At 33.8% G+C, this 13063-nt stretch overlaps 1 long non-coding RNA gene across 3 annotated transcripts in view; it reads left to right on the top strand.

The window, feature by feature from the left end:
• LOC140611944 (uncharacterized) overlaps positions 1–10864 on the top strand; it is a 38887-nt gene extending 28023 nt beyond the window's left edge. For 2 of the 3 annotated variants that reach the window (XR_012013258.1, XR_012013259.1), the window contains 3 exons: positions 9395–9585; positions 9784–9928; positions 10529–10864. This is a non-coding gene — a long non-coding RNA (uncharacterized lncRNA). Of the gene's footprint in view, positions 1–9284; positions 9586–9783; positions 9929–10528 lie in introns of all 3 variants that reach the window. The other variant, XR_012013260.1, reaches the window with a different exon arrangement.
• The last annotated feature ends 2199 nt before the right edge of the window (positions 10865–13063 follow it).

Raw genomic sequence — 13063 nt, 5'->3', positions numbered from 1 at the left:
ATTAGCAGGGAATTAATAAGTGCTAATTGAATTGAACAGTTAAAAAAAGTGAAGATAATAGAACCAAGTATAAAACATAGAATTTTAGAATAGATAAATAATAAAGATATAGGTAATTTAGGCTTAAGTCCTTTAATATTCTGAGACAATATATAATTTCTAGTTTCTCAAATAGCAATAGATAAAAAACCTTCTATATTCATGTTGGCAGGCACTGTAAGAAGGAAAATCTAAAGGCAAACTGATTAGAATAAGTAGAAAGCAAATATATATACAAAAAGATGAAATAAAAATAATAAAATAATGGAATCAAAGTAAATCAAGGAATAAATCTGTGAGTTCACATGGCACAAAATAAATTTGTATTAAAAGGTAGATTCTCAAGAAGATATAAAACTATGACATTTTTTCTGTTAAAGATTATGGAAATAAGGAGTGACGCAGTATCTGGTACTGATATATGTGGGACATTTCACTGAAACACTGAGCATTTTTTGCCACCTATGATCGTGAGAAGAAAATCCTTTTGTGGAGAGAATGAGAGATAAGACTGAGACTCTGGAGGTCTTTCTTAGTCTCAAAAATTTATGATTGTGTGAAAAAGAAGTTTAAAAAATAGCTTGATAGAATTGATACAATGAAGCTAGGAGGCAAGCAAAGGACAAAAAGATATAGACAAATAGCAAAGAGGCAAAGACATTTTCATCTCCAGAGGGTGTTAAATTTCATCTCCAGAGGGTGAAGATAGGATGTGTCTATGTTCAGCTCTTTCTACATTGGAGATGAAATTTGAATAGTTTCTGATTCCCCATTAATTCAATCATATATATTTGATTTTCAAATTTAAATTAATTTCCTTGGTATAAACTGTAAAACTATGATACTCAACTTGACTTTTTTGATCAATTTTAATGATTTGTGAAAATTCAACAGAGAATTTGGAAACACCAAAAGGCAGATTGATATGCATACCCTATGCAAATGCTCATAGCTAGATATAAGGAGGGAAAAAGACAGCCAGAAATAACAAGATCAGGATGACATATATAGCTTCACATGCCAAAGATACAGAGGTATGAGAGGTTAAATTAGATATGTGTAATTTATTTTTTATTTTTTAATTTTATTTATTTTTAAGAGAGAGAGGAGGAGAGGGTCATAGAGAGAATCTTAAGCAAGCTCCCTGCCCAGTGCTGAGCCTGACACAGGGCTGAATCTCACAAACCTGACATCACAACTTGAGCTGAAATCAAGAGTTGGACACTTAACCAACTGATGCACTCAGGTGTCCCTAGCTGTGTGTAATTTATACGTCAGTTTACCTCTGCTCTTTTCTGTTCTCGGAGACTAAAAATTTCTACATTTTATCCCTTGTTTATGTAATTTAATTACCTGATTAATCAAAGATTTTCTTTCATTTTTCTGGAGTGACAACAGCTATATCTTCTATTGTTAGTTTTTAAGATATGTGGAGCCCAAGACTTTCTTCTCTTCACCTGCTAAACACAGTAATAATATCTGTAAGATTATTAGTGTACATCTTCTCTATTATATTGCAAGCAGAAGAAGTTGTAGACTGATAATTCCTCCTGATTGCAATTTGTATATTAAAAGTCTTAGAAAATCAATGAAATAATAGTAAGGAGGTATATACTATGTAATAACTAACTAATGAAACTTTTTTTTTTTTTTTTACTTTTGGGTAATGATTTGAAAATATATTTATATCTTCACCAAGAGGTATATTTTTTAACTGAAAAGGTAAAGGAATCAGGAGTCTATATTCTCTAAACAAATCACATTTAGGATTAGATTTGATTCCATTCATTTTTTAGATTATACAGACTTCATTAAAGAAGAAAATGAGGATGAAAATGCTTTTAAGGAAAGTACCTATCTATAGTATTTTATTATTAAAAATTATATGGATTAAGTTAAATATTTATTCTTGACTTTTAAATTTTAGATTAAATGTGTTATTGCCTATTTGCAGAAAAACAAAAACAAATGTACCAAAATTACATACTTGGAACATTTTATTCTCGAAAAACAAATCACAGAAGTATAAAACTCTGGCAGTGGGAATCAGTTGTAGGCATTCTGATTTGTTTTGTTGTGATGCTCCAGTGATGATAGTGTGCAGTGCAAGTTGAGAAATCACTGCATAAAATTATTCAGCCCAAGTCTCACTGTTTCAAAACCTGAGGTAGACTATAGCTTCCCTACACCCAGAACAATAATTACCCTGATGACTACACCACAATTACCTTTTTTTTAGATCATAATACAATGGAATTGATAGATGTGATTTATTGTGTAATCAAGAGAGGAAAATTAATGGCAAATAGAGGTCCAGATACGAAGAAATTGGCTTGTTTTCTATATTTACACATTGATTGTCAGTGACTATATCTGCTGGGTCCAAGTAATACTGGAAATAGCTTCTTCAGGTCGGTAATATCAGCCAAAATAATGAAATAGTAGCCGTGTCAGGAAGCAACCTCACCTGACTCCTCTATTAGTTGGGAGAGAATATAAAGTGACCTGCTCTCTCTAACATGATCTTAGACCAATTATTATAGTGCATCGTTCTCAAAAGGCCAAGATATCTTAAACCAATGCCCATCGATAAAAGCTTTTCCCATAAACTCCTCCTATTAATTAAATCAAATGTAGCTTTTAAATTGATGAGACTGCAAAGATAAGTTGTTTCTTAAGCTTAGTATATTTATCAATAAAATAATGTAAAACAAAACAATGAGTAAGAATGCTAAAACACTTAAGAAAAGAATTGTGCTATCCACATTCAGTTGTCACTGTGTGTTCCTATAATTGAAAGAGGGAGTTACTGAGGAAAATTTAAAAAAACAAACAAAACAAAATAAAATGAAAATGCTAACAATTGGCAAATATCCAAAATATAAAATGTGTTTCATGTCATGTCTATTTTGACTTTTATGGAGAGAATGATCCTAAATGTGAACTTATGGAAAATGAAGGGTCATTAAGCTAATATCAAAGGTTCTAGATAGGAAGGTCTACTGTTGTTTTAGAAAGTGAGATTTATAGATTGATGCATTTAAAACATGTGGTTTATTTTCAACATCAACTTAGTCACAGAAGAAATTGTGGAACCTACTGAGAAGCCAAAACATACATTTCTGTTGTTTTCAAAAATTAATACAAATCCACTTTTTTAAAAAGATTTTATTTATTTATTATGACAGACACAGAGAGAGAGAGAGGTAGACACACAGGCAGAGGGAGAAGCAGGCTCCATGCAGGGAGCCCAACGTGGGACTTGATCCTGGGTCTCTAGGATCACACCCTGGGCTGAAGGTAGCACTAAACCGCTGGGCCACTGGGGGCTGCCCCAAATCCACTTTTATTTTTTTTTTAATTTTTTTTTTAAATTTATGATAGTCAGAGAGAGAGAGAGAGAGAGAGGCAGAGACACAGGCAGAGGGAGAAGCAGGCTCCATGCACTGGGAGCCCGATGTGGGATTCAATCCCGGGTCTCCGGGATCGCGCCCTGGGCCAAAGGCAGGCGCTAAACCGCTGCGCCACCCAGGGATCCCCAAATCCACTTTTATATGCTGGTTTTAGAAAACTCATATATATAAAAGGAAAATAACTTATTTTACCTTTATTAGCTTTGAGACATCCTTAAATCCAATGTGTAGTTAGGATCGAATTCCTGATCCTTAGTATACTAATTCTGAAGGTTTCTTCAAAAATTCTGATGCCTACCAATATTTATTTAACAATGACAAAGAAACATTTAACAATATTTTGAAGCTTTGTGCCATTCAGGGGTTACCTTCCATTTCCAGAAGGACATGCTATAAATAGTTACTTTCACAAAGCCCTTGAGTAGAGTGTTTCATTAGAACTGAATTTCAGACAGACAGTTTTATTTATCTGGAAAACTAATAGAAAGTACCTCTGAATTTAATGTAGGTTAAAAATACCTTCTATCTTCCAAAGATATTTTAAAATTAATTACAAAAAAATAAGAGTTTAGAAAAAAGTATAGTTTAGATCAAGGTAAAATTCCTCTAGTTAGAAGGTTCAGATTTCAAAATATATCTTGGTACCCATAATATTAGCATGCCTGTAATACAATTTAAGGTCCCTAGAAATATTAAATTTTTATTTTAAAAATTTTAATGTTACTTTTCAAAGCCAAAGAACATGTTCCAGCTAGTGAATAAAATCTAAAAATTAATCTTTTTGATCAATCACAGTCTGTCTCATGTGCATTATGAAAAACACTAGAATCTTACCAAACATTGGACTCAATTACTAACACATATATGGAAAGACAAAATACATATTGGACTCGAACAGATGTAGAAACACCTCTTGGTGACTTACAAAGAGGGCAGTCATGAGTGAGTGCAAATAAATGGTAGTCAAATTAGTATTAACCCATAATATTTCATTCACTCAAAGTCTCCTTGTTAAGTGCAACACTCATTGGGTATTTAGCTATAAATAGAACAAGATATAGTTTCTGCCCCTGTGGAGCTTTTAATTTAGTGGGTGTTTCTTATCATTTTTGTCTCTTATGTTTTACTGACTCAAATATTCTGAAATTCCCTTGGTTTTCAGGATCATACATCCTCTTTCAAAATTATATAACATTGCCAGTTACTAGTATCAGCAAAAACCACTCAGATTTGCAGTAGCAAACTAAAGGCAGAGACTGGTCTGGCTTACAAAATTTATTTATTTATTTATTTATTTATTTATTTATTTATTACTTTGTGCTTCCTAGGACATCACAGGAATAGATAAGGCACCACTTTCAGCTCAAATCAAAAAGATTTATGGAAAGGTCCCTTTTTATTAGTTGTTTCTAACTCCTTGGCCTAGTTTCCAAGATCCTCAATAATTATTTAAAAAAAAAAATCTAGAACATTTTCTTTCCCTCAACCAGTTTTCTTTTTTTCCCCACTTCAACGAGTTTTCATTTAGATGTCCCTTGTCATCTAAGGGGTGAAGGAGTCAGCTAGGTCCAATCAGAAGATGGGTCACCTGGCTGGCTCAGCTGATAGAGAATGCAACTTTTTTTGATCTTGCGGTTGTGTGTTTGAGACCCACATTTTGTGTAGAGATTACTTAAAAATAAAATCTTAAATTAAATTAGAAGAATAATATTAGCAATGTTATTGAATTATAAGTTCATATTAAGTTATTATTATTAATGTAACAACAGATTAATAAGGTTTGCATTAATAATTGTTGAATTCTTGTTACCTGCCAGACACCAGATTAAGGAATTTATATCATATTATCTTCCTTAGTCTTGATAACTACCAAATAAAATATTATTTTTATCTTTTACAATTGAAGTAATAAGGCTCAGGAAAGTAAGAAAATTACTAAAATTACTACTAAAACTTAGTAGATGATTAAAACTTGAACCCAAACATCTCCTACTTTTAATAAGTGCCTTCTTGTTTCCTGATTGTACTCTGGCTCTAGATTTGCCTTTTCCCTTTACATTCACTCTTTCATCAAGGCCAGTCAGCTTTCTAAGTTTTCCATCATTTTTTAAATCTATCACTTCCTTTGTGAGATCACAGTCACCATCTTCACAGATTCATCAGCTTACCACTATGACTTTACTTCTCCCACTTACCCATCTTTCTGATCACCATTAATTAATCATCCTACAATCACCAATTCGTGTAGGTCTCTCCCATCTGCTTTGCCAGAGGCTTTAGCTCCTTTACTGCCTTTTAATGACCCTTCTGGCTTCACTCCTGCCTACACATACTTTCGTGTATCTCCGTGATGGGAATCCTTTACTGATCTTACATGATAATAACCGTGAAAACAATACACATCTTAGAGGTGATAATATTCACTTTAAGAATTATATTCCTATGAGGGAGAAAAAACATAGTGCAAGGGTGTAGTTGGTGAATCAGTGCAGGTATAGAATTAGTGGCATTTTAGATAGACCTTAATGACTAGGTATGCTATTAACTTGCATCTGAGCCCAAAGACGTGAAAGTAATTTGACAGTCATATCTTTTTCCCTCTAGGGGGTATGTAATTTCTTCTAGAGCAAAATCCTTGCTCTCATCTTCTTTTTCACATTCTAAGTATCCATTCAAGTATTAAGGCTATCCCAGGCTCTCTATAAAGTTCTTTTAAAAAATAAAATTCTAATAAAAATGAATTTGACATCATGCTGCAAATTATTAGAAATGTGCACATTAGGAATTATCTCTATAAAAATCATCAGATTTTCAATGGCAAGTCAATTAACGTGGGTAATAATGATCTGTGCACTGTGCTAATTTCATAAAATAGAAAAAAAAAGTTTGTATTCTACCCAAGCACGGGGTTTTTCACTCTCAAAATAATAGTCTTTTAACATGAGAATTTAAATAAACTAAAAAATTAATGATAAAAGTTCAGAACCAAAGGCAAGGACATTTGCTAACATAATTATAAAAGAGGTGGAATTAGAAATTCCATTGTCCTTTTACCAATGATATTTTAAATACAATTTACCAGAAATAGAAGTAAATGAAAGAAAATGTGGGTCTCCATATACTGTTCTGTAGACATTTTAATTTTATTTCTCACTTTCTACTCATTAGAAATTGCCCATCATTATTAAGGATGAATGAATCATTTACATTAGTTAAACCCAGGCCCTTTGCTAAAATTTTGACCTGGCATATTTTTCCTAGAGAGCTAAAATTAAAAATTAAGTATGGACATATATTTCTTTCACTTGAATTTCTTAATGTTAGCTGTAACTAAGGACAAAATTAATAAATAGAAATGCTTTCTGCTTTTCTACATCTTTTCAGCAGAAGTCTCCAAGTGTACCTTGTACATTAAAAAGCTAATATAGCTCCCTTACTTTCAATTGCCTCATAGAAATATTATTTCTCTTGCTTCCTTAGGAGTTAACTTCTTAGACATGCTGAGTTCTCAGAAAACTTAAGTGGTAATCACAGATAAAAATGAGCTAAAGCTCACTCACCACTTCCTATGATTATCTCCAGTGTGTAAGGCTAAGTAATGAAAACTGAATGGTGCAGTTTCCTTACATATAGACACCAATCAAAATAAGATTTAGAACTCAGAATTACTTTTACAAAATTATTTTATAATAATGAACATTATTTTCTGCAATAAAATGGGATTTTTAAAATGTTATGATGATTCATTTTGGCTTAAGACATTTGAAAATATCCTCTCAGAATTGGCAATATTTTAGAAATCCAATAACCTTTTACTCTTTATGTCCTTATAGCACGCAATATGCAGGACAGGGCCTAAGTTGTCATTATTGTATGTACCAGAATATGCCTGTCAGATTGACCAGTTGACTCTGTTTATTCCAAGTTTATACAATAGATTTTTATCTTGATGATCTGTAGTCCATTTTAGCTTTGAAAATTAAATGCTAAGCATGAATTATTTTTAAATATACAGAAAATTTTCTTATTCTTTTTTTTAAGATTTTATTTATTTATTCATGAGAGACAGAGAGAGAGAGAGAGAGAGAGAGAATGAGAAGCAGAGACACAAGCAGAGGGAGAAGCAGGCTCCATCTAGGGAGTCTGATGTGGGACTCGATCCCGGGTCTCCACGATCATGCTCTGGGCTGAAGACAGGTGCTAAACCACTGAGCCACCCAGGGATTCCCCAATATTTCTTATTCTTGATGGTTGAAAATGAACACTGAATATTATCCTTCTCTGAAGAAATGGAGCTAAAGGAGATAGTAGGTGTCTCATAACAGGTTTCTGAATTTTTTTCAAAGATACATACTTTGTTGCTTTTATCAGTGGATTTTGATTCTTAAGTCATAAATCAAGCATCAGTATCTTTGGGCTATTTTAAAAAACTTTCTTTGCTAGATTAATTTGGCCTCCTAAATGCTACTTTATACCAAAATGGAGAAAATAAAATCAATTAGAAAAAATTATATATATGTATATATATTTCTTTCAGCAATCACATTCAGATTTACAGTGCATATTCTGGTACTGTTCAATTTGAACAATTTTCTTCTCCTGCAATAAATTTTAATCAGATACTTTGTACCCAGTTGTACTCTTGTCTGAAACCTTCCAAAGTGCTGTTGTTGCCAAGGAAACCATTTCCTTATTATCTGTGCATTCAGCACTGTCTCACTGTCTGGCTCATTTTTCTCCTCTTTTTCACTCTTTCCATGACTCAACTGGAAATTTTATGTCATGTGTTAGTTAAAATAAAACACATTGCTTTCCTCCTCAGAGTACAACGCTCATTTGAAAGATGCAGAATGCAGGTTTCAACGATGGCTTCCTAGCCACATTATTATTTTTTGTGTGAAAAAAAAAAAGAAAGAAAAGATACAACTTTTTCATTCCTTTTTTTTGTTTGTTTCATGTTTTACTCTACATTGATAAGCTGAAAAGTGTATGAAGTCTTTGTTTTGATCTCCCAGCTATATTGAGTGCTATGAAAGTCTGGAACAAGTGTTCTTTGAGTAATATCTAGCCCTGACTCTGCATATAGTGTAAGAAGGAGGAGGTGGGAAAGGTGACACAAACATGAAAGGGAACTTGAAAATGGTAAACTGGTTTCACGTCAAATGTTTTCTGAATACTTGCCTGCTTAGCCTCTGACACTCTTCTCCACTCCCCAATTCTTAAAATTCATATGCATATAATAAAATACCTTTAATTTTTAAACAGGAAAAAAAAATGTATAGAAAAATCCACAATAACAGTGAGGAATTTACCACGTGCCTTTCAGAATAGAGAAAAAGAAGATAAAACAATCAGTGAAGCTATGGTCTTACATGCACCTAGTTTTTTTGTTTGTTTGTTTGTTTTTGTTGTTGTTATTGTTTTAGTTTTACTTAAGTTTTCTAAGTATTTATCAAACACCTACTGTGTTGTAAGCAGTATTTTAAGTTCTATATCTAGTAATACAATGATCAAGAACACAGAAAACTATCTCAATTACATTAGGTATAAATTTTATTGGGGAAAAATGAGAGATAAACAATTTACCGAAAAAGATAATTTCAGATGATAATTGCTATGAAGAAATTAAGATGGTAACCAGGTATGTGGTGGCGGCCTACCAAAAATATAAAATTCAGAAAATAATTCTCTGAGGAGATGACATTTAAGTCAGAGACCTTACGAATGGAAAAAATGAACTAGACATCTTTAAGACAGAATGCACTAAATATAAATGACTATTTGAAGCCTCAAATGAACACATTTTATGAATATGGTTATAATATTTTGCAGATGTTTCTCTAATGCAGCTGTCACACCATCTCACCTATGATCTCCTCCCTGCCAATCTCCCACAAACCTAGGACCAACCATTACTTCACTACTGTTGTTTTGTTTGCCAGGACAGAAGCAGGTGCACAGATACTCTGCAGGTATTGAAGCACAGATGCTATTCTCATCCTCCTCACATATACTATTGAGATATTTTATGTCTCCGGAGCTGTACAGACTTACACTTTTGAGGTGCAATTGACTATTAGCCTCTGTGTGATGAGGCTGAGCACAGCTGCGGGCAACATGGACAGTTGAATGGGTAACCACATTCCTTCTGAATCAATATGTCTTCCTTGCTTTTAGTTCTCTTGCTCTTCGCTACTAAATAAACCTGCAAACCTTCATTGGTTCTATCTATAGCTTCTTTTTAGTTACTTCTATATTATGCAATGTTGATGAAGGTATAGATAGGTTATAGAAATTCCTGCCCTTTACATGTCCCTCCTTTTTTTGAAAGGTGTGTAAGATGAAGTCTCCACCTGAGACGAAGTCAACTGATACCTAAGGATCTCAATGTTTGAGGGAAGAAATAACCAGAACATACCAAGAATTGCAAGTCAAAACAACAATTAATATTTTTTAAAAGTGGCTGTCTTCACGTGGTAGTAATTTGTATTTGTTTTCTTTTTTTTTTTTTTGTATTTGTTTTCTTTTTCGTTTTCTCATGGGTGTTTTCTATGTTTTTATGAGAAATATACAAGCACTTTCATAAAAAAAAAAAAAAAAGAACGTTAAAATTAGAAATGATGAAGTTATCCAGGAAAAAATCCTTACACTGCTAAAAGAGAGGAGGCAAGAACAACACGATAAAAACATAAATAAAAACAAACACCACGAGGTTGATGCTGGTGGTGATGTGATCATAGGTGATCTCTGTCTCAGAGGGCCAGTTCAACTGCTTTCCTAGGCCTCAAGGCGAACACTTTCTGATGTGAAGGAAATGAAGCCATGGTATTACTCAGCCCCTGTTGTCTTGTTCTCTGCTCTGTTTGCTTCTCAACAGCTCTGGCCTGAGAAGCCTGACCTTTCATAAGTTTTGCCAGTGAATCTACACACTTTGATTCTTTAGCACAGTGAACTGAACAACAGCTGTCCATCAAGTTTAGCTAGGTTCTTTGAAGCTTGGCAGCATTGTATAGTCCAGGCTTTTCAAATGTTGCTTATCCGCCACAGTTTCTTTTGTCTTTTCCAACTAATTCCAGGTTCTGACCTGATCCCGAATCCTGAAATTCCCAAAGGCTGACATCTGAAGAGGCATGCTCTTTAACTTATATAATCACACATATGTGCATCCCTACAGACAGACCCTGAACCTTGGAAGAAAACAAAAAGAGGAAAAGAAAGAGGGGGAAGGGGAAGGAGAAAAAGAGGAACAGGAGAAGAAAGGGTCAGATGGCCAAAATGAAACATGGGTATACCTAAAACCAAACTGCACTTTTGAAGAGGAATTTACATTATAATTTTGTGAATTTATCAAAAGGATAAAGTATATTAAGGAGAAAAATGGAATAAAGCTTTTGCTTCTGTTTAGCTTTCAAGGGTTACATTTTTGTCTCCTCTGTTAAGACAAAATATATACAACATGCCTCCCTTCTCATTCATTATTGGTGTTACTTCCAACTAATTTCAGATAAATGATTTTTTTTCTCTGAATAATGAATGAATCCCTTTAGATGTTTATAAATGCTGCCTTTTACTTTTTAGGTGGTATCTTCTTCCTTTAGGCATTTTGTAGAAAGGGGTAAACCTGAAGAAATAAAATATCAAAAACACAGATTGTAAGGTGATGGAAACTCTTCATTTTGACTTTGCCAAATTAGAATTTGATTGCTGTTATCACCTGGAATTCTATTAGTTCAGTCATTCCTGTCTTATTGACTTTCTCTGGGTGAGCATGTTCTAAGTAAAACAACTAAAGCCATTTTTAAAAAAAAAAAAAAAGCTTTTAAAGATACTTTGACCTATAAAAGCACATGATGCCTTTAGAATCAGGTATTGAAAAGTTAAAGAAAAGGCAATCTACAGAGACAAGCATAATTATAAGTAAATAAATTGTAGGGCTTAATTGTGAAAGTTCTTTTGCTGTGGTCAAGGGGATAAAGCTATTCTCACAGCCTAAGTATATTCCAGACCTGGAGAGGAACTTTGAGAATGGCCAGAGAGTCCTCCTTGCTGCTGGAGCCATTTTTCACTCAGGGGATCAGGATGGGATTTATTTTCTAGGATTACTATTTAAATTAAATACACAAGCTGATCTTTTGAAATGTTCATTGGTGTAGCTCTCCAGCAGAAAAAAAAAAAAAGAATATTTCAGGCATGTGAGTTGGGACAATGAGCCTATTTACATTCACTGACAAAAACAGAGTAAAGGGGGAGGAGAAGATGAAAAAGGCATGCGACTATGTTTATTTGTAAACTTTTAGTTTTGTACTCAGAATTGAAAATAAATTTTCAATTTTATCTGTGAGTTATACCCCAATAAAGCTGGGGAGAAAACTCAATTGTGCTAATTTGGAGTTGGACCAAGGGCTGCTGCACTAGCATGCAGATTATGGGTTGTTAGGAACGAGGGGATGGAAGAGGAGTTGGTACCAAAGGGGTAAAATAGCAAGGGCTAAGAGAGAACAAAGTGTAAGTAGGAAGAACTGCAACTTTACAGTAATCGGATTTTAGATATAAGGCGTAAAATCAAATATCATTCTCCAGCTATTCTCAGGCTGACCTGAGTCATCTCAAACACTAAACAAGATTCTGAATTTCATTTTTTACAAAGCACTTAATGAAATACCTGACATACAATAAGCACCTACCAAATGGCAGCAAATATTGCCGCCCACCTGTATTCTGGGCTCAGGGTTCAGAAGCTGCATTATACATGCATGACACCATTTAACCAGAAGAAATGGAAACATCATTTCAGAGTTATCCATATATTAGGTGTCTACTTAATAAAACAGGTGATCTATTTGCTTCTTCCTCTAGAAATATAATAGCCTTTCTCCTTAGATCAATCCTTTAGCAGTTAATTTCTACAGATATACTTTCCTTTTACCTTTCCTTTTCCCCCTTCCTCTCTCTCTTTTTCTGCTTACTATTTTAGAAAGCTAACCTCTTTTGCCTTAGCTAACAGAAGAAGGACCCGTATGAAAGCAGTCATTTGTAAATGGCCATTTTCAATTTATTGTTGAAAACTTCACTCAACTCCTCAGATGGTTCCTTCATGATGCTTGTCTAGGGTAGCAGAGCAGAAATGACTTAATTTGAAAGCAAGAGAACTGTTTCCTGAGCTATAAGTTAACAAATTAGTGGAAAATGTTTTCTTCCTTTACTCTGTGGTGATCTGTCTACCGCTTGGGACCTACTAACACCTTGCTCCCTTCAGATATGTGGATTGTGGCCTCTTTCACACCTTCATCACTTGAACGTTCTACTATTTGAAAAGTAGAACATATCTTTCAAAACTTTATAGTTGTATCTAATGGGATCTAGGTGGCTGTGGGTCTGGACTTTAGAAACTGAATCCTAAAACTACAATCCTAAAACTTAGAGAAAGGGGCCCAGGGCCAAGCACAGATTCATTTCGAGTAAAAGGAAAAATTCTAAAAGAGACAATTCAGGGCATATTTGCCAACATTCCTTTTGACTCTGAAAGTTACTTTTCGACCTATGTCTTGACAAAACCTTGTTCTTAAGAGGAAAAACAGACCTAATGGGTGTGAACATCATAATTGCATCTT

Source organism: Canis lupus, chromosome 20 (assembly GCF_048164855.1).
Source record: "Canis lupus baileyi chromosome 20, mCanLup2.hap1, whole genome shotgun sequence".
Taxonomy (NCBI): domain Eukaryota; kingdom Metazoa; phylum Chordata; class Mammalia; order Carnivora; family Canidae; genus Canis; species Canis lupus.
The sequence above is the reverse complement of the archived record's forward strand: the minus strand, read 5'-3'. Positions and strand labels throughout refer to the sequence as shown.